Source organism: Agrilus planipennis, unplaced genomic scaffold (assembly GCF_000699045.2).
Source record: "Agrilus planipennis isolate EAB-ADULT unplaced genomic scaffold, Apla_2.0 scaffold326, whole genome shotgun sequence".
Taxonomy (NCBI): Eukaryota; Metazoa; Arthropoda; class Insecta; order Coleoptera; family Buprestidae; genus Agrilus; species Agrilus planipennis.
In genome coordinates, this window is record NW_020440158.1 from 43,999 (window position 1) to 64,278 (window position 20,280).

Here is a 20,280-nt window from a genome sequence, read left to right on the forward strand (position 1 = left end):
CACATAACATCAGTGTATTTACATACAAATGTATTAAAACGTGGGTACAAATTTTAACTGAGTACCTACATAATTATTAGATATTTTAACAAGCAATAGAGGCAATAAAAAAATCAACAGGCGCATTTATGTAAAGTAGTAGCACGCTTAGCGTCTTGAGTACGCTCCTGATAAGTAAAGCCGTTTATGGAATAAAAGAGTGGTGTCTAGAAAATATACCTACAGAATCATGGTTTCTACTGCCTCAAAGTATTTTTTTTATATCGAAAAAAGATAAAAAAATATTTGTATTCTGCTTGTAAAGTGCCCTCCCATTTAATTTTTGTTCCTATTTCAATGTGTGGTCCTACATCAAATAAACTTTTGGTAGTATTTAGAATAATCGGAAAAGAGATGCGGTGTATCAAGCATCAAANTACAAAATATTCTTACCTTAATAAACAGAGGAATGTAACATTCTCAGGTTTGCAGGTGTGAAAAGCAAACTAAATCCAGGAGGAATACCATAGCAAAAAACTTGGGGTGGAATTCAAACAAATCAATCTCCTCTTGCTCACTCATTCATCTGTTGAAAATTCACTCCATCATGTTGCAAGTTGAAGACGAAAACAGCAAATCAAAAATATAATCCAGGAATGATGATATCTCCACTTCTCTACATGTCGAATCCTTCTTATTTTTTGACTCCTTGTTTAAATGATAACCTATCGAAACAATATAATGTTAGTTTCATCATACATATTTTCTTTTAAAATATTAAGAACCATAACTTCCACAATTTTTCTATTACAATTCACAAAACTACAAACCATTTCCTAAATACAACATAAAATACTTAAAGATTTCTTACCCTTTCGACAAATAGCTCCTTTTCAAGTCCAAGAGAAAGAAGTGTGAAGTGTGCTTTTCCACATTTCGACTCCTTTTGAATTACCATGTTTATTTATTGTTTTAATGGAAACCTGTTGAAACAACTAAATTACATGTTCACTAGGTTTTATTTTATTATTAATAATAGTTACCATTGTTAACATGAATTTCTCGACCAGCAGCTTGTTAAAAGCATTTTTGGAAATATGTCTCTGCCACAGATTTTCCATAGCTAAGTAGTTCATCCAGATGATCCAAGGATATTAGCTCAAAGCAAGCCTATATTATAGGGGAAAAAAAAAATAAGTTAAAACCCAATCTCTAGAATAAGAAGACAAAAATAAAACTTTTTCTAAGGGCAATATTGAATTTTGAAGGCAGAATAATATTTTTGAGAAATATTTTACTTATTTTGGCTATAAAATGAAGCAATTCTTTACAACATAGTCACATCAATATAAAAATTCTACAATCATCGCCTAAAACTGTTCTCAAAATTCAAAAATTTTAACAAATCCCTAATTATTCGATCTTAAATAAACTAATAATCTATAAAAATTTACAAGTAGATGAGTGAATAAGCATGATGTCATGATAGACCACCATGTTGGAGAATAAAACTGCACGCCACCAAAGTCGTTCAGCCAAAAAAAATCTAAGCAACAGTAATCGAAATCCATCAATCACTAAATAAAAACGTATTCCACACAATCAAATGAAAATCGAATAAAGATTAAGACTAAATATGTACCATCAAACGTCGCATCCGTTAATGGACCAGCAATATACGGCAGCAACACGAAAACAGCAGCTTGTCGTCTTCTCGAGGAAGTGAAGACAAGATAGTCTTAATCTTTATTCGATTTTCATTTGATTGTGTGGAATACGTTTTTATTTAGTGATTGATGGATTTCGATTACTGTTGCTTAGATTTTTTTTGGCTGAACGACTTTGGTGGCGTGCAGTTTTATTCTCCAACATGGTGGTCTATCATGACATCATGCTTATTCACTCATCTACTTGTAAATTTTTATAGATTATTAGTTTATTTAAGATCGAATAATTAGGGATTTGTTAAAATTTTTGAATTTTGAGAACAGTTTTAGGCGATGATTGTAGAATTTTTATATTGATGTGACTATGTTGTAAAGAATTGCTTCATTTTATAGCCAAAATAAGTAAAATATTTCTCAAAAATATTATTCTGCCTTCAAAATTCAATATTGCCCTTAGAAAAAGTTTTATTTTTGTCTTCTTATTCTAGAGATTGGGTTTTAACTTATTTTTTTTTTCCCCTATAATATAGGCTTGCTTTGAGCTAATATCCTTGGATCATCTGGATGAACTACTTAGCTATGGAAAATCTGTGGCAGAGACATATTTCCAAAAATGCTTTTAACAAGCTGCTGGTCGAGAAATTCATGTTAACAATGGTAACTATTATTAATAATAAAATAAAACCTAGTGAACATGTAATTTAGTTGTTTCAACAGGTTTCCATTACAACATAATAAATAAACATGGTAAATCAAAAGGAATCGAAACGTGGAGAAGCACACTTCACACTTGTTTCTCTTGGACTTGAAAAGGAGCTATTTGTCGAAAGGGTAAGAAATCTTTAAGTATTTTATGTTGTATTTAGGAAATGGTTTGTAGTTTTGCGAATTGTAATAGAAAAATTGTGGAAGTTATGGTTCTTAATATTTTAAAAGAAAATATGTATGATGAAACTAACATTATATTGTTTCGATAGGTTATCATTTAAACAAGGAGTCAAAAAATAAGAAGGATTCGACATGTAGAGAAGTGGAGATATCATCATTCCTGGATTATATTTTTGATTTGCTGTTTTCGTCTTCAACTTGCAACATGATGGAGTGAATTTTCAACAGATGAATGAGTGAGCAAGAGGAGATTGATTTGTTTGAATTCCACCCCAAGTTTTTTGCTATGGTATTCCTCCTGGATTTAGTTTGCTTTTCACACCTGCAAACCTGAGAATGTTACATTCCTCTGTTTATTAAGGTAAGAATATTTTGTATAATTAATATTAATTGCTCTTTATTAATCTGTTGCCACCCTATCTGTTTCAGATCGACGGTGGAGNTAAAAAGTGTAATAGTGTATTTGATTTTTGTTGCATCAGGAGCGACTGGTTAATCTAGCCGTGCTTTCAATAGAAAGAAAAAATTCAAAAGAAATCGATTTCACAGAAGTTATTGAGGAGTTCAGTAAATTGAAGGCACGAAACCACATATGGCACGCTACAAAAAATAAAAAAAAACTATCTAAAAAACTAAAAGCTGGGGGGCCTCATTCAGCTATGCCGCCCCGGGCCTCTGACGGCCTTAGTCCGCCACTTGTCCGCTGCAATTCCTACCTGACATCTCTGTTCTATGTTTACCATATTCCCTATAACGTCTGTCTCGTGGATAAAAGTAGGTGTTCTGTTAAAAATTGCTATGGTCTAGTTTGGTTGAAAGAAGAAAGTATAGGTGACAGTTTTATTGGGTCAATGCCAATTGGAACGTCTTAACTATAGGAAGACGCCTCCTAATAACTGCTGAGAGCAAAATATTGGTTGTGGCTTCACATTCATATTAAACCTTAAACAATACATTGTCTGGGTTTTTGTTTCTTATATCTAATTAATAATTTTTTGGGGAAGAAATGACATTTATAGAAATTATTTCGCTTTTTACCTCTTGAAAAAAATGCACACTCCCAATTAGGAATAACAAGTAGTTAGATCAACGTAATTGATACGGTATGATGTAATTTGGATGTAGAACACTCATTATTCTCGCTACAAATTTAATTCTGTTTATTTGTCCTCGTGTCTGGCGCATCTCAATCGATGCAAAACAAATCTTACATAATCGCCCATATTTTCAGCCATTGTCTAATTGTTACATACGTTCACTTATGCGGCTATAAATACTATATTATATCTATTCGCATATTCACATAACATCAGTGTATTTACATACAAATGTATTAAAACGTGGGTACAAATTTTAACTGAGTACCTACATAATTATTAGATATTTTAACAAGCAATAGAGGCAATAAAAAAATCAACAGGCGCATTTATGTAAAGTAGTAGCACGCTTAGCGTCTTGAGTACGCTCCTGATAAGTAAAGCCGTTTATGGAATAAAAGAGTGGTGTCTAGAAAATATACCTACAGAATCATGGTTTCTACTGCCTCAAAGTATTTTTTTTATATCGAAAAAAGATAAAAAAATATTTGTATTCTGCTTGTAAAGTGCCCTCCCATTTAATTTTTGTTCCTATTTCAATGTGTGGTCCTACTTCAAATAAACTTTTGGTAGTATTTAGAATAATCGGAAAAGAGATGCGGTGTATCAAGCATCAAATGAAATCTTCTTCGGTTATGATGATGGTCATACCTGTCGGAATCCTCCCGTTCAAGAGGTATATGTGTGTTTATTGAATGACTACCCAGCGACATAATCTAGATCTAAAGGTTTACGCTAGAGATACCCGGCATAGTAATTTTACCGGTTACCTGATAACCAGATGCCCGCCAAAAGCACTACTGGTTACTATGTACTACGTTCTCACTGGCTTTCCATGAAATACCACCCTAATAATTGTAATGAGAAAAAGTAACCACAAGAACTCTTCTCCAAATAACAAATACATTAGTATTATCATCATAAGGTCGTCAGTTCTAAGACTGGTTGGACAAGCACCTCCACTGCTTCCTATCCTGACCTAATCTTCGTATTTTCCTAAAACACGAACGCCCCACATCCTTAACTATTTGCGAAAAGTAGTCTAATCTAGGTCTAGCTCTTCGCCTCTTAAGTCCTGTTCCTGCCTCTAATAAGTCTCTCACTAGCCCTGAGAAGGTGTCCTGCCAACATATCTCGCCTGTTCCTTATTGACTTCCATAGAGTCTTCTATTCTCCTATTCTTTCTAATACCTTTTCAGTTCTAACCTTCTCTATCCACGATATCCTCATCATTCGTAGGTAACACCACATTTCGAACGCTTAACCTTTTCATTTCCTTTCCGCCGCGCTCACCGTCCATGTTTCGCACCCGTACAGCGGCGCGCTCCAACCTAATTAGTGTCCGACCGAAACCGAAACCGAATTTAGGCAACGGTCTCAGTTTCGACCGAAACCGAAACCGAAACCGAAACATCCTTATAAGGATCTTGTTTTGAGAGAAAAATATTTATTTTTTTATCTTTAAATCACATAGCTCTGCAGTCTTTGACATTTTCACTTAATAATAATCAAATCAAAATCAACATAACAACCCCTCATTTAAGGAAATACTTTAATTGCGCCTTAAAAATACTTAAAATACTTCGCTTGGATGGAATTTAACGCGCCGAACATGAATGACCGAGCAGAGCGCGAGAACTCCCGAGCGCAGTTTCGGTTCCGGTTGTAGTTTCGGCAGGTTTGCCGCCGAAACCGAAACTCGTTTTTTGCCGAAACTCGAACGAAACCGAAACCGAACTTTCGGTCGGACACTAAAACTAATAGAAGCTAGGTACATATGTATTTTGTGTGATACAAATACTTCTTGAAATGAAGTTCCAAAAACGGCATGGTATGGAATTCAATATGTCGAACAAGGTCCATTTATGTTAATGCATACCTAGTTGCTGAACTGAATCCAGGGCGTAATTCATCGTAAATGGTAGACACATAGCACCAAATCAACAATGGTCAGTAGTGGACAATATTTTCTCGAAACTGCCAGATACGGTTATATTATCCAGAAAATAATGCAAAAAAGCAACAATGAAATAAGAACAAAAAAATTTGGAATACCTAATTTCAGCGATAACACCAGATATTGCACAGTTTGCATCTCTGCAACATCTATTATTAGTTATACACTGTTGGAGTTTTTCAATTATCGTGCCTATTTTGGTTATTTCATTTTATTATGTTGGCACCGCCTTTTATTTCACCATAGTGATTCCTTTGTTTAGTTCTTTTGTAATGTTCGTCCAGATCGGTTCATAATTAATAAAGTTTCTTTTCAAATTAATTCTGTGTTTCCACTGTGTTTTTTAACCTCGCCAATATACACTTTATAAATTTGTTATTCTATTTTAATATCCCAAAAAGGACGAAATGCGAAATATTTGATTAGTATTTATAAAACAATAATTATTAATACAAAAGGTACAAATGGAAAACGTAATATGCATTTAAAATCTTTGAAGTAAATTTTCTCAAGTTTATGTGTAAGATTTTATAAATAAATTGGATTTGATTTAGTTGTAATTGTCTTTGTAAGGCACAGGTTAAAATTATTGCGCTAAAAGTAAGAAATAACTTTTATTTTACGCTTGATGAGTTTTGGTTGAAGTCTATGTAACATACACATTAGAAGCTTGGTAATTAATCATTTTGAAGTCGACATGCCGTCAAATGAGCCCGTGCAGTTTGGATATTTATGGCAACACGTGTAGTAATTTAACTGCTACTAATCTAGGAGACAGACATTAGTTGTCTATTTACATAGTTTAGTTAGCCGACGACGTTTTTACCTTCCCTACTAATTTGTAAATTGTGTTTTCGTACATTAGACTCGGTCCAATTAATTATTATATTACTAGATGTGCCCCTCAAAAAAGAATTTGACAAAAACAAAGCCAAATGTAATAAGTAAATCTAGATACAAATTACTTTTTTATAAACCATAAGCAACAGGGCATTTCGCATACCATTTATTTGATTTACAAATATTGATACTTTCGATCTGTAAACGTATTTTTTCGAAGTAAAATATACATGGAGAAAACTAAATTTTTATGACAAAGCAAAAATTACAACTTTCGATTGTAAATGACTGAATTTGTCGCATAAATAGTAGAATTTATTAGGTAACTTGTCACAATCTCAATTTTGACATGTTTCTTTAAAAATTATTTCAAGTTTCTTAATTATTACAATTAAATTTGTAATATCAACTAAAATACCTAGTAAATTTATTTCTGTTTTTATTTTTACAAATTTGGTCCCAAATTGTAATTTTTATTATTTTCGCTTAAATTGTAAATATCGCTTTAATATTTAGGTAAATTTTCATTTTTCATTTTCTTCGAGTACTTACACGATGTGGTCCAATAGTTTAGGAACTGTTTTTTAGAGTTCCGTACCTCAAAAGGGAAAAAGAAACACTTACAGCAATGGTTAGCAACTGGTGGACCGCGGTCCAGGACCGGACTGCGGAAGGTCAAAAACAGAACTGCCAAAAATTTTTTAAAAAATATTTTTCTGTCTACAGATAATAAAGTATGTTCATTGGGCTTTGAGTGCCACCCTTATCATTTGTTGAAGAAAGGAATATGTTTTTTCTGTGTTTCGATAAAACTTTTCAAAAACATTTGAACCCCATTTAAAAATACTTGTCGACCCCTGCCTTATAGAATCACTTCGTTGTCCATCTGTCTGTCAGTTAAGACTCTTTTTCTGAGAACGCTTAGAGATATTAAGTTTAAATTAATATCAAATACTCATTACGACTGCAATTCCTAGCAGCTGTGGACAAAATCAAACTTCTAAGTCAATGCAATGAAAAGATATGGACGTTTATGTCGCATATTTTGACATTCGGACGGGAATAAAAATTTGGCAAGAAGCAATGTCTAATAGCACAAGGAAAGGGAAAAACCTGAAAACCGTAAATTTTTAACTACATCGCAAAAAATATATTTTTTAGTTGTAATATTGTAATTATACCTTTCGGGGACTGATATTGGGGGAAACTTCAACAATACTCGGTAAAAGAGGGAAAAATCTTTTAGAATCAATTCTCTTGACGGAAGAACTATTTACAATTTTTGTCTTTTTTAAACAACAAAAGTGGCGCCATCTACTACTATAAGTATATTTTGTGTGAATTAAAGCCTTTTCTACTATATACAGTAAAAATTTTACGGAAGTTCCATCAAAAACAATCATTTTCTAGTAATTCAAGTGTTTCAAAAGCAAATTTATGGCAAAAAATGCGTTCGCAAAGGTCAAGAGTTTTACTCGAATGGATTAATTTACCGAGAGTTCGTTCCACTATGCGATTAGGCCAAATGGTGAACCATATGCTTCTAATTACAACTTAGAATTGCTCAGATACGTTCACAGTGCATCAAAGAGAAGAACCATGTCCATGATATGATAATGCGTCCGTGTTCGCAATGTTTTGGCTTCGAAATCAAAGTCATTAACCACCCACGCTATTTTCCGGATCTGACATTTTCTTCGTAAAGGTCGAATTAGAATCGAAAGGACAATTTTTTATGAACTACCTTCATCTGGATATTCAAAAGGAGCTCATGAGCATTTTGAAAAAAGGTTTATTGAGAACAATCCAAAAAAGTTTTTAAATATTTATTGATCGCCTCAATGTCTGTATTATTTCTGAAATGATGCAGGTAATAGGAATGCTTTTAAATACATTTTACATTCCATCGTGATATGACTCAGTTTTATTTCAAGTTCCCGTACTTTTGGAATAAAACTGTCTATAGCATCTTAGCCTGCACATACAATTGCTCACGGTAACAGATAGTGTAGCTTTATTATTAGTCGTGGAATATTTAGAATCGGTGTAGTAGTTCCAGGAGATTATCCCTTTAGAATAAACAAATAAATATTTGTAATTTATAGGATCATTGTTGTGTTTATCGCAATAGTTTTTGTTTGAAAATTTATTAAACCTACGTATACCTATTACAACTCTTGGCATATAATTGAAAAATATTTATAGGAAATTTTAAAAAAAGGAAGTGTAATATATAGAGCAGTAGAACAAGTATTTTTAGGATAAAAATAAAACATCTGTACAATAACTGTAAAAACTGGCCCACAAGCGTTATTATTTATGATCGACAAAAAAATGATGTATCTACAGCATAACTATACACCAAGGGTAGTTAATTAAAAAATTCGATTAATGAAATAGTCGATTTCAATTAACTAATCGCAAAAAATTAATACAGACTAATCCCAATAAAAGCGTCAGAAATCGATATTTAAAATTAGTTCAATAAAATTACGAGGTGCTACGGGATGAGGCGCAGCTTGGTGACGTCACGTAGGACGAGTCACACAGAATTTTTTAGTCAGATAGAGAAGCAATATAACATACAATTATTGTTATGTAAAATTGTATGAAGAACATATGTTTGCATTGATGACATTTTCCCGACGGAGCCATTTCTTGATAAATGAAGAAAACACCATTAAAACATTTTAGGGGTGGTTTTTCGCCTTATAAAAGATGTTTCATCCGGAATAGGGATGGGAACTTTTTTAGTATTTATTGGCAATCTTAATAAATTCGACTTCGAGAAGTGGAAGCANCTTCTTCTAACCTTTCGTCTCCTATCTTTATATTCGATCTTTCCCTACTTTGTTAATTAAAAAATTCGATTAGTGAAATAGTCGATTTCAATTAACTAATCGCAAAAAATTAATACAGACTAATCCCAATAAAAGCGTCAGAAATCGATATTTAAAATTAGTTCAATAAAATTACGAGGTGCTACGGGATGAGGCGCAGCTTGGTGACGTCACGTAGGACGAGTCACACAGAATTTTTTAGTCAGATAGAGAAGCAATATAACATACAATTATTGTTATGTAAAATTGTATGAAGAACATGTTTGCATTGATGACATTTTCCCAACGGAGACATTTCTTGATAAATGAAGAAAACACCATTAAAACATTTTAGGGGTGGTTTTTCGCCTTATAAAAGATGTTTCATCCGGAATAGGGATGCGAACTTTTTTAGTATTTATTGGCAATCTTAATAAATTCGACTTCGAGAAGTGGAAGCAGCTGTACAACAAGTAGAAGCAGCAACACTGGCGAAGAAATTGATAAGAGAAAAGATAAAAGATTCGAGAAAATACAACCTCGACCTCGAAAATAGAAAAAAATTACTATATCAGAAAGACAAAATATGATAATCAATACAATCAAGAACTTTCTATATTCCAGATTTGTTTAAAAAATAATGTTCATGTCATGTCTAATATGGTTCCATGATTTTTCATCCCCCGACATAATATCACCGGACAAAATATTATTTATTTTGGATATTTTGTCAGGGATATTTTGTCCGGGGACATTTTGTCGGGGGATCAAAACGCCTGATACGGTCTAATACAACAAACAACTATAGTAGAATGAAGAGGCCATGGTCTAAGTGAACTGTCCTGTCCAGACGTTTCGTCAGCTCCTGCGGCTCACATCCTTAGTGGTAGTAATGCATTGACAACGTGAACGTAGATTATATCTCGAAGTCTCGACAGCGACTGTCACGTTGTCAACGCAGCACTACCGCTGAGGATGTCAGCCACAGTAGTTGACGAAACGTCTGGACGGAATAGTACACGTAGAACACCGTCCTATAGCCCGAATCTTCATTCTGCTATGGATTCCGGCCGTGAAAGCCTTTGTTCTTATATAACAAACGACTACTGATGTTTGATAATCCGAACAATCCTTTACAATAATCAGTTCGGATTATCGAGGTTTGACTGTAATGTAAAATTTATACATAATAAGTATAGTAAATAGATAAAATAAATAAGACTATAAGAATAAATAAGAGTACAACCTCAATAATATGTCAAAAATACTGAATAACAAATGTAATTTCTGTTTCATTATTAGAGAACACTTGTAACTTCTATGGACTATGTTTAAATGTAAGAAATTTTTTCAAAGATATGGTAGTGCTGTTATAAGAAATACCATCACGCTTTCTTTATTTTCGTAATCTCTTTAAGGAGGTCAATTTCTGTTAAAATTTCTATTAACATTTCCCGAAGAGAGAAAGAAAGAGAGAGGGATTTACGAGCCCTCATCTGTATTACAAAGTCTATTAAAAAGTTTATCAGGATCCAACAAACTTCTAAAAGCCCCTTCAAAAATATCAATAAATATCATCAATAGAATCAAATACCTTATTTAATTTTCATTATCATAATCATAAGGTCGTAAGTCCTAAGACTGGTTGGACACGCAACTCCACTCTTTCCTATCCTGAGCTAATCTTCGTATTTCCTTAAAACTAGAACATCCCACATCCTTAACTATTTGCGAACAGTAATCTAATTTAGGTCTACCTCTACTCCTCTTAACTCCTGTTTCTGCCTCTAATGTGTCTATGACTAGACTTTAATGCCTGAGAAGGTGTCCTACTAACCAATCTCGCCTATTTTTTCTTAACTTCCATACAGTCCTCTGTTCTCCTACACTTTCTAATATCTCTTCATTTCTAACCTTCTCTATCCATTGTATCTTCATCATTCGTCTATAACATCACATTTCGATCGCTTCTAACCTTTTTTTTCTGCCACGTCCACTGTCTATGTTTCGCACCCGTACAGCGCCACGTTCCAAACATACATTTTCGAATTTATAAATTAATCGTTCACGAGCATTCCTCTGCTTTATAGCCCTACTACTCCTCCTTCCGTCCTGACTTCTTAGATACCTAAAATCAGTCACTTCTTCTAATCTTTCGTCTCCTATCTTTATATTCGATCTTTCCCTACTTTTTCTTCCCTTGCATACCAGTATTTTTGTTTTTTAATTTTTTTATTACAATTAATTATACTGAAGTGACAACTGACATTCCATTGTTGTGCAACTGTAGGATGAACCACACTGATTATATACAACTAAGATCATTTATTGCAGAGTCTTCGTTTATTCATGTATGGTATTTTTAGTAATTGTTCGTCCACTCCTGACCTAATAAGTATGGATTTAATTCAAAGGTAATGAAGTGACTAACAATAAGTAAGAAACGTCGTTTCGGTGGCCGCGCTCGGATGGGAGAATTAAAGGGTTTTATCCACCGTAAGTCGAGGAGATCGGTTTGAGGCGAATGAGAGACGAAAACAAAGAGCACCCACCACCATCAGGCAGACAGACGTCGACGGTTGTCGCATGGTTAATTCTCCGAACTCTAAATAAACACCAGACGCCCCTTCGGCAGCCCTTATCTAAACACTGTGCACTAATACCAAACCCTATTTGCAATGCAATTTGCTGCGCAGAAATTACTACGTTAGTGTCTCAGTTCATCTGCAGTACTCTATGTGCTCTTTCTGCAACATCAACCTTAAAGCTTGTCTGTTCAAATTTAGCTACTAAGAAAAGTATTTCTTTTTTAAACGGAAATTATTAATGCAGGACGAAATGTCTAAAAAACGTCTAACGGGATTGAGTGATTTCAGTCACGGAAAAAATGAAATAGATTATTATTTTGGATCAGTCCAATATGTACCAATATGTAGGAGAGAACAGAAAACGAAAATGTGCAGAATACCTAAAATCATATCGTCAATACAATGACTAGTTGGACACGCACCTCCACTCTATCCTGAGTTAATCTTCGCATTTCCCCGAAACTAGAACATCTCACATCCTTAACTATTTGTGAACAGTAATCTAATCTAGGTCTACCCCTAATCCACTTAACTCCTGCCAGGGGCGGATCTACTTAAAGGCTTTTTGGGCTGCGGCCTAGGGCCCCGTGGATACAGAGGGCCCCCAACCTGAACTGAAAACAATAGACGATATTGTCAATAATAAAAATTATCTAGAATTAAAAAAAATCCGATCATAAGATTGGCAACACTGCGATCAATCAACCCGTGTGCGCATCTATCAAACGGAACGGGGAATTCCCCGTCGCTTGTTTTCGGTCGGTGTATTCCGTGTATTGTCTATTACTGGGGACTTCCCTCCGCTTATCGCCCGACGCAATTTTGTTAGTTACATTTAGTGAATGAGTGCATTCAGTTAAAATTGTCTTGCACCTTTTGCGGTGAATTTTATTGGGTAATTTATGAAAAGAAATTTGTTGATGTTTTCCCAAACTGCTATACCATCTTAAAGATTTTGTTAGCTGTGAAGCGGAGCACTCTTTCTCCAGGATGTCGTATATAGAATACAAATACAGGACAACAATGTTGAACTATCTACTAAATCATTTAACAGTTCTTTTCATAAATTGCGATTTAACAAAGGACTTACAGTGCGATGACCAAATAAAGGAATTTGCAGCAAAAAAATGCAGAAAGGTTACTTTATAATTTATATATCATTACCATTCATAGCCTGTCAATTTATTTTGCAATAAATAATGTTTTAATAAATAAATAAAATATTACGGTTGTCCTATTTTCTTCCTGTACTTAATAACATATATTATATATATCTACATCACTACAGAAAACTGTTTTTTGACAAAATGGCAATTGGTTGGGTAATTAGGTAGGGCCCCTAAGCAGTATTAGCCCAGGGCCCCACAAATTCAAGATCCGCCCCTGACTCCTACTTCACCTTCTAGTGTGTATAACTAGCCCTTTATGCATGAGAAGGTGTCCTACCAACCTATTTCGCCTGTTTCCAATATCTACTTTCATACTCTTTCTAATACCTCTTCATTTTTAACCTTTTCTATCCACGGCATCCTCATCATTCTGCTACAACACCTTCGAACGCTTCTAACATTTTCTTTTCCACCGCGCCCACCGTCTACTTTTCGCAATTAGAGACGTGGAACGTTAAAACTGAGGTGTGTAATGTACTATCATGTTATGTACACTCTGTATGTCAAGTTTTGGCTTGTTACCACAGATAATTGCGTATTTCATTCGTAATTATTATGTAGTTCTTTCTTAATCTATTCTAAATATTTCCGAAGAAAGTTTCATTAAAGTACACAAGTAATATTTACTATTGTCGTAAGATAATGTCATTACCAAAATGATCAATAATTAATTTGTAAATAACTAACATCCGTTTAGTCCATTTCTCTTGTGAACAACAAACAATGAATTTTTCCTATAATTGTAATCAAAAATCTAAGTCATCAATCGACATAATAAAAACCCACGACCAGTTGTTGAAAGGAGTATTATTGTAGCAGTTATAGTTCGACAGTTGATAATTCAAATAAGTTTTATGTAATAAGTGTTCAATATAATATTAAAAAAACGTCCAAGTGGTTTTACTTCAAAATCTCCCATAACAGGTGCGTGTCTAACCAATTTTTGGACTAACCAATTTGTAATGATAACTCATCAAAAGCCATGTCCAAAGGAATGATTTTTCCCAAAAGGTTTGGATAGTCTAGTTTGTAAACGACAAAACATACCATTTTGGAATTTGCAAGTTAAGCCATTTTTAGAAACCGCCAGATCAAAAATTCACCAGACAATATTTACGCCACAATAACGTATAACTTGAAAACATAACTGACTAACTCTTACCGTTTCACTGTGACAGAGCCTTGCGACCTCGTTATTGACCTCTTATTAGGGTCACGTAGGCGTTGGACACGGAAACCTGAAAAAGAAAAGAATTATTACTATATTAAAGAACTAAGTATAAAGAAATACTGAATCACCTAATACACAACGACCTGTAATAGAACTTCCTAAGATTGAATTTAGCAAAGTTCGAGTTACCTAAACTTCTATAATGCAACGACGCTTGGGCTGGCTGAGTTACTAATTGATAAATTAATAATCAACGCACAGCCGAAACTATTAGGTCGATTTGGTGAACGCATGGAATATATTTTTTTATCTACGTCTATGTGAAAATATTTCCTGCTTATCTGCAAACAGTCCTATACTAATCGAACTCTCAAAATCTTTTGAATAAACCGTAGCACCAAAAATCCGCTGAAACTGTTAATCATTATAGTCCCAAATGATTTTCAACCTAAAACCGGAAACCAATCAACTCTTCCACTAAATGTACGAGGTCTATCCAAAACGCATTGCGAATTTTGTGTTTTTTCAAAAATTATTTATTCATGGATATCTATTTTGTTCCCTTCAAAGTAATCGCCACCAGATATTATACAGTTGTGCCAACGTTTTTTCCAATCCTCGAAGCACTTCAAAAAATTTGTGATCTTGTTCAGCTCCTCCTTCGATGCCGTCTTTATCTCTTCAATCGTTGCGTAGAGTCGTCCTTCCATGAACCTCTTCAGTTTGGAACAACAAAAAGTCACAGGGGGCCAGATCTGGAGAATACGGTGGCTGTGGCAGCATTAGTGTGTTGTTTTTGGCCAAAAATTCACGCAGAAGCAACGATGTGTCATCAAGGTGCAAAAGCCAATTTTTGTTCTAAGAACGGCGTATTATGTTCTTAGATTTTTTTTCATCACAATCGTAGCTCTTAAGTAATACGCGATATTTTGAATGTTTACCAATTTTTCACATATACTGCGGGCAAAGGAACAACCAATAACCGCTATCTTAAATATATAGTCCAGTTACGTGTCTTATGAAAATAACGAAACTTTAAGAATGAGAAATGTCATCAAAATCATGGCTGTTGAATTTATAAGCGGCAACAAGTACGGGCGAAGCCGCGACGGATAACCACTAGTTTTATATTGTAGCGAGCACCAGCGTGTTTGTGTGCGATCGGGCACACGTGTGCATGAACGGCTTATCGATTCGCCAACTAGCTGCGGGCGCCTTTCTTCATGTGCGTGTCGTACCTGCGTTCTGAGAAAGCAGTTAAACAGTTCAAAGAAAAAATAAACTATCCGGATATTTCCAGAAGGTTCCCGAAAGTAAACAAAAGAGACGATCGCCGATAGAGAAGAAATAAATTGACCGTTACAGAAATGAATCGAGAAATAAATTGACAGTGATAGAAGTGAAATAAATAGCGCAGTAACTAGTGATATATCAACAGTAGAGTAAATAAATAGAATAATTCATAACCTAAGTTTAGTAATAATTTAATAGTGTTTTTAAGTTCTTTAATAATTAGTATAAATAAATAAATAGTTTTTTTTTGTCGTTATCAGTCTAAGAAGTTAATTTTGTTGTACCCACGCACATTACAATATAATTTTTCAGAAGAACGTAAACAGTGAAATTGTAAGAGTGCAAGGATACTCTTGCGTCATCAGACATTGACACAAGGGGATAAAATAGAGGTATTATTGACTGCGTTAAATTGTATATTGTATATGCAGTGTTGAATGAGAACATCACCGCATTTGCACCGCTATCATGCATATTCCGCCCGGAGCTACAGTTAAATTAAATGCGGGCCTTTCATTTCGGATTAGAGACGGGGTAACAATGGAACACGTACCCGAATGTTAACTCATGATAAGGGACCGTTTTTAAATGGGTACACAAGCGAAAAGTGAGCGGTAAATTTCGTTCGACAATCTTGCGCATAACAACACGATTAACTAACATAAGGAAAGGAATACTTAATCGGTAAGTATATATATATATACACTTTTGGTACATACATCCACAATTAATTTAGTGACGAATCATATTTTTGCATGAAAAAAAACTATTTTTCAGTTCGGTAGGCCCTTTAAAGAAGGAAAAATGGAATCCTCAGGTGTGACAATCCTATAAAATCATTTTTTTTGTGAAGCTATATTAAATGTGTAAATTCAAAAATTATTGTAAATTATTTTTCTATTTGGTCAATTAAAACTATTGTACCCATGAATATCTATAAGTAAATTTTTAAGAAGTAAGTAACCCTAAATTAAAAACAAAATTATTATGATGAGGAGATGACTGAAAGGCTCTGTACTCAAAAATTCTTTTTTCGAAATAAGAAGTGCAATATTTTTAGAAATACTGCTCAAAATTGACACCAGAAACGTCTTACAGCCCTACACCCTTTACTTCCGAAACTGCGCTGAATTTAAAATTATGAAAAATTGAACAGTTGATGCACATGATGTTTTCAAAATAAATAGAAAGCATGTGGGACAGCACTGTAAAAGAAGAAATTAAATAAATGTTTGTATGTCCGAACGTTCACCGTTTTCAAGAAAATACAGGTAAATCTAATTACGGCACTGGAAGGAAATGTGTCAGTGCAATGCAAGATAAAATAGGTTGAATAATGATAAGCAAATTTATCTCTAGCGACTAAAAAAAATATTAAAAATCAAACTGAAAGTTATAAATCGTTAATAATAATTGTATTATGTGTAATTATGTAAATGATTAAATGGAACAACAATGTTGAAATTTAAATTCTCATTCCAGTCATTTTTTTTCCTGTTAACAGTTCAAACAGTAGGCGTCCGTTTTCAAGTCGCTAACGTTGGTTTGTTTATCCGGAATCGACAGCACTAATCACTTGGAGTTTACCCAGCATTTTTCTTTTCGAAAGACTCATTGAAAGACGGGCCGTGGACATTCGCTAGGCACTGTAATGTATAGAGAGAAGCGGCTCGTCCGTCGCGACGCTGCTGCTCTTCAAGACGCGCGCGTCGACGGACGTTTATAATAAGAAAATTTCGTTGTGTTCTCGTTCTTTTAATGCCGCCAGAATATGTCAATCTGCAAAACCCAAATAATTTCCTTCACTTCACTTCTCTCCTGTCCCGTTAAACTTATCTGGAACACACTTTTCAAAAGCTGACATTAGCCATTTATTTTTATCGAAAACGTTCATCGCTCATCTTCGCTCGACGGCAAGGACGGTGACGGTGACGGCGACCAGGACGCGCCGTCGTTAGTTACGACGCGCCGTAACGCTTCCAACCAGGTATTTTCAGAACAATGCTTAATGCATTCATTTTGGTATGGTGGAATTATTGACAAACAAGCTGAGCCCGTTCAAATTTGAACGGTGATGATATCCTTATTGGTAGTGCATGACATTAATTTTCAATATCGACTACATTTCAATGTAAAAACTTTTTTAAAACTTTTGGGTGTTTCATTCCCAATGTAAGAAATTTTTTCAAAGATATGGTAGTGCTGTTATAAGAAATACCATCATGTTTCAAAAGCAAATTTATGGCAAAAAATGCGTTCGCAAAGGTCAAGAGTTTTACTCGAATGGATTAATTTACCGAGAGTTCGTTCCACTATGCGATTAGGCCAAATGGTGAACCATATGCTTCTAATTACAACTTAGAATTGCTCAGATACGTTCACAGTGCATCAAAGAGAAGAACCATGTCCATGATATGATAATGCGTCCGTGTTCGCAATGTTTTGGCTTCGAAATCAAAGTCATTAACCACCCACGCTATTTTCCGGATCTGACATTTTCTTCGTAAAGGTCGAATTAGAATCGAAAGGACAATTTTTTATGAACTACCTTCATCTGGATATTCAAAAGGAGCTCATGAGCATTTTGAAAAAAGGTTTATTGAGAACAATCCAAAAAAGTTTTTAAATATTTATTGATCGCCTCAATGTCTGTATTATTTCTGAAATGATGCAGGTAATAGGAATGCTTTTAAATACATTTTACATTCCATCGTGATATGACTCAGTTTTATTTCAAGTTCCCGTACTTTTGGAATAAAACTGTCTATAGCATCTTAGCCTGCACATACAATTGCTCACGGTAACAGATAGTGTAGCTTTATTATTAGTCGTGGGACATTTAGAATCGGTGTAGTAGTTCCAGGAGATTATCCCTTTAGAAAAAACNGTGTAACTTGGAAACTGTTAAATTGTCCTATATCTTTCCTCACTGTCGTATCTTTACAATACAGGTCATTTCACGATGGTACGGTCACAATTCCTAGAAAGTAGGTTTATGGCATTATTTAGCAAACAAACCCATGTATTTACCATCGACGATTTGATATTTTACACTTTTACGGAAAGATATTTTTGCATTTGGTAACTGTTGTATAAATCTAAGTTAAAAATAAACATCGTACCCTCGGAAAATTATCTCCTAGAAAGCTTCAACAACTTTGCTACACAATTACAAAAATTTTAAATATTGTAATAGTTGTTTGCTACTAAGTTCTTCTCAAGATCTGATCTGGAATTCATAGACTTTCTTTCATGACTAAAAATATATGAGGCCACAATAAATAATCTTTTAAAATAGTTTTTCTCTGTATGTATGATTTTGATCTGTTCAAATATTATTTACTCAAAATCATAACTCCGAAGAACGAAGACGGAGATATGACAAAAGAAATACGTGTCCTTCGAATAACAAAATAGGTATAATACCAGGCATCACGTTATTGTTACCCATGGGTACCTACTGTAACGTACAGTAAGCTATTTACAACGTTAAAACCGAAGATACTAAACTGCTTACTCAAAGTAACCGATAACGAAAATAACCATAACCGTAACCGCTTGTCCAACACAGTCGAAACAGGTTATACGATTATTTAGCTAGTACGCAGTTTCGGAAACTACTTACGTTACATAACGCTCACCCCTACTGCGGACGTAAACTAGTCCCCCATTCGGATGTCCGGGCGGGGACTACCTCGGGGGATGTCATCAATAAGTGCAATAGTATTAGGTGCAACATTTCACAAGTCGGAGCGTGGAATGTTAGGACAATGAGGCAAATAGGGAAATTGGAAAATTTACAAGGTTGTTACAGGCGAATAATGAGGACACCGTTGATAGAGAAAATCAGAAATGATAAGGTACTAGAAAGAATAGGAGAACAGAGGACTCTATGGGAGTCAATAAGAAATAGGCGAGACAGGTTAGTAGAACACCTTCTCAGGCATGAAGGTCAAGTCAGGGACATATTAGAGGCGGAAACGGAAGTTAGGAGGAGTTAGGTAGACCTAGATTAGATTATTGTTCGCAAATAGTTAAGGATGTGGGTTGTTCTAATTTTAGATAAATGCGAAGATTAGCTCAGGATAGGATAGAATAGAGGAGCGTGTCCAGTGTCTAGTCTTCGGACTGATGACCTTATGATGATGATGCTAAATTCTAACTGAAGGTTCTAATTAAACGATAGCACACTAGATATCGAATGTAGGCTGATGTGATGACCCAATTTAATTAAACGTTAAATTGTCAGCTAGTTTCACAATATAATACAGTCAAAGGAGATTGTAGCAGTAGTTATGATTGAAAGTTGCCAAAACAGTCTGTTTTGACGTTTTAATCTCACATAAATAAAGTCGAATGAAATCTTTTTAGGATCCGGCAAGGTGCCGGATAATGTGGTATGGGATTATGGGTGAGGGTGGATTTAACCGTAGTGGTTGTTTTGGCGAACTTTTCCATTAAATCTAGCCTCAACTACCAACGTCCCAAACCACATTAAGTCCAGTTCAAAAAGTCGTTTAATCACTAAACCAATGAAATTGTAATTATAATCATGTAATCATGCCAGTAAGTTACTGTTAATCAAGCAGCGTCATTATCCGGTACCCGGCCGGATCCTGAACAAAACCGAGTACCCGGCCTATCTCTAATCTCTAGTTTAAAGTTATCGTCAGGCTGTTTTCTATTGAAAGTCGCATTTGGGTGTTAGTACTTGCATTTTACAAATAGAAAATACCTTTTATTTTAAATAAAAAATACAAAATGCTTTTCTCAAAAAAGTGCAAGATAAAAAATAGGTATTTTTTATTTTGT

The 20,280-nt window shown here is 34.5% G+C and overlaps 2 long non-coding RNA genes across 4 annotated transcripts in view; one reads left to right on the forward strand and one right to left on the reverse strand.

Annotated features, from left to right (window-relative positions):
* The first annotated feature begins 1,722 nt into the window (after positions 1–1,722).
* Positions 1,723–2,976, forward strand: LOC108741579. 3 transcript variants are annotated; one of them, XR_003232138.1, is made up of 4 exons: positions 1,723–2,303; positions 2,352–2,477; positions 2,624–2,895; positions 2,964–2,976. It is a non-coding gene; the product is annotated as an uncharacterized LOC108741579 (long non-coding RNA). The 3 variants fall into 3 exon arrangements; XR_003232137.1 differs by having other exon boundaries at positions 2,364–2,477; XR_003232136.1 differs by having other exon boundaries at positions 1,723–2,477.
* A 10,971-nt stretch (positions 2,977–13,947) lies between these two features.
* The window catches only part of LOC108741581, a 33,061-nt gene continuing 26,728 nt past the window's right edge, over positions 13,948–20,280 (reverse strand). Inside the window, exon 3 of the long non-coding RNA XR_001938529.1 lies at positions 13,948–14,242. This is a non-coding gene — a long non-coding RNA (uncharacterized LOC108741581). The remainder of the gene's footprint in view (positions 14,243–20,280) is intronic.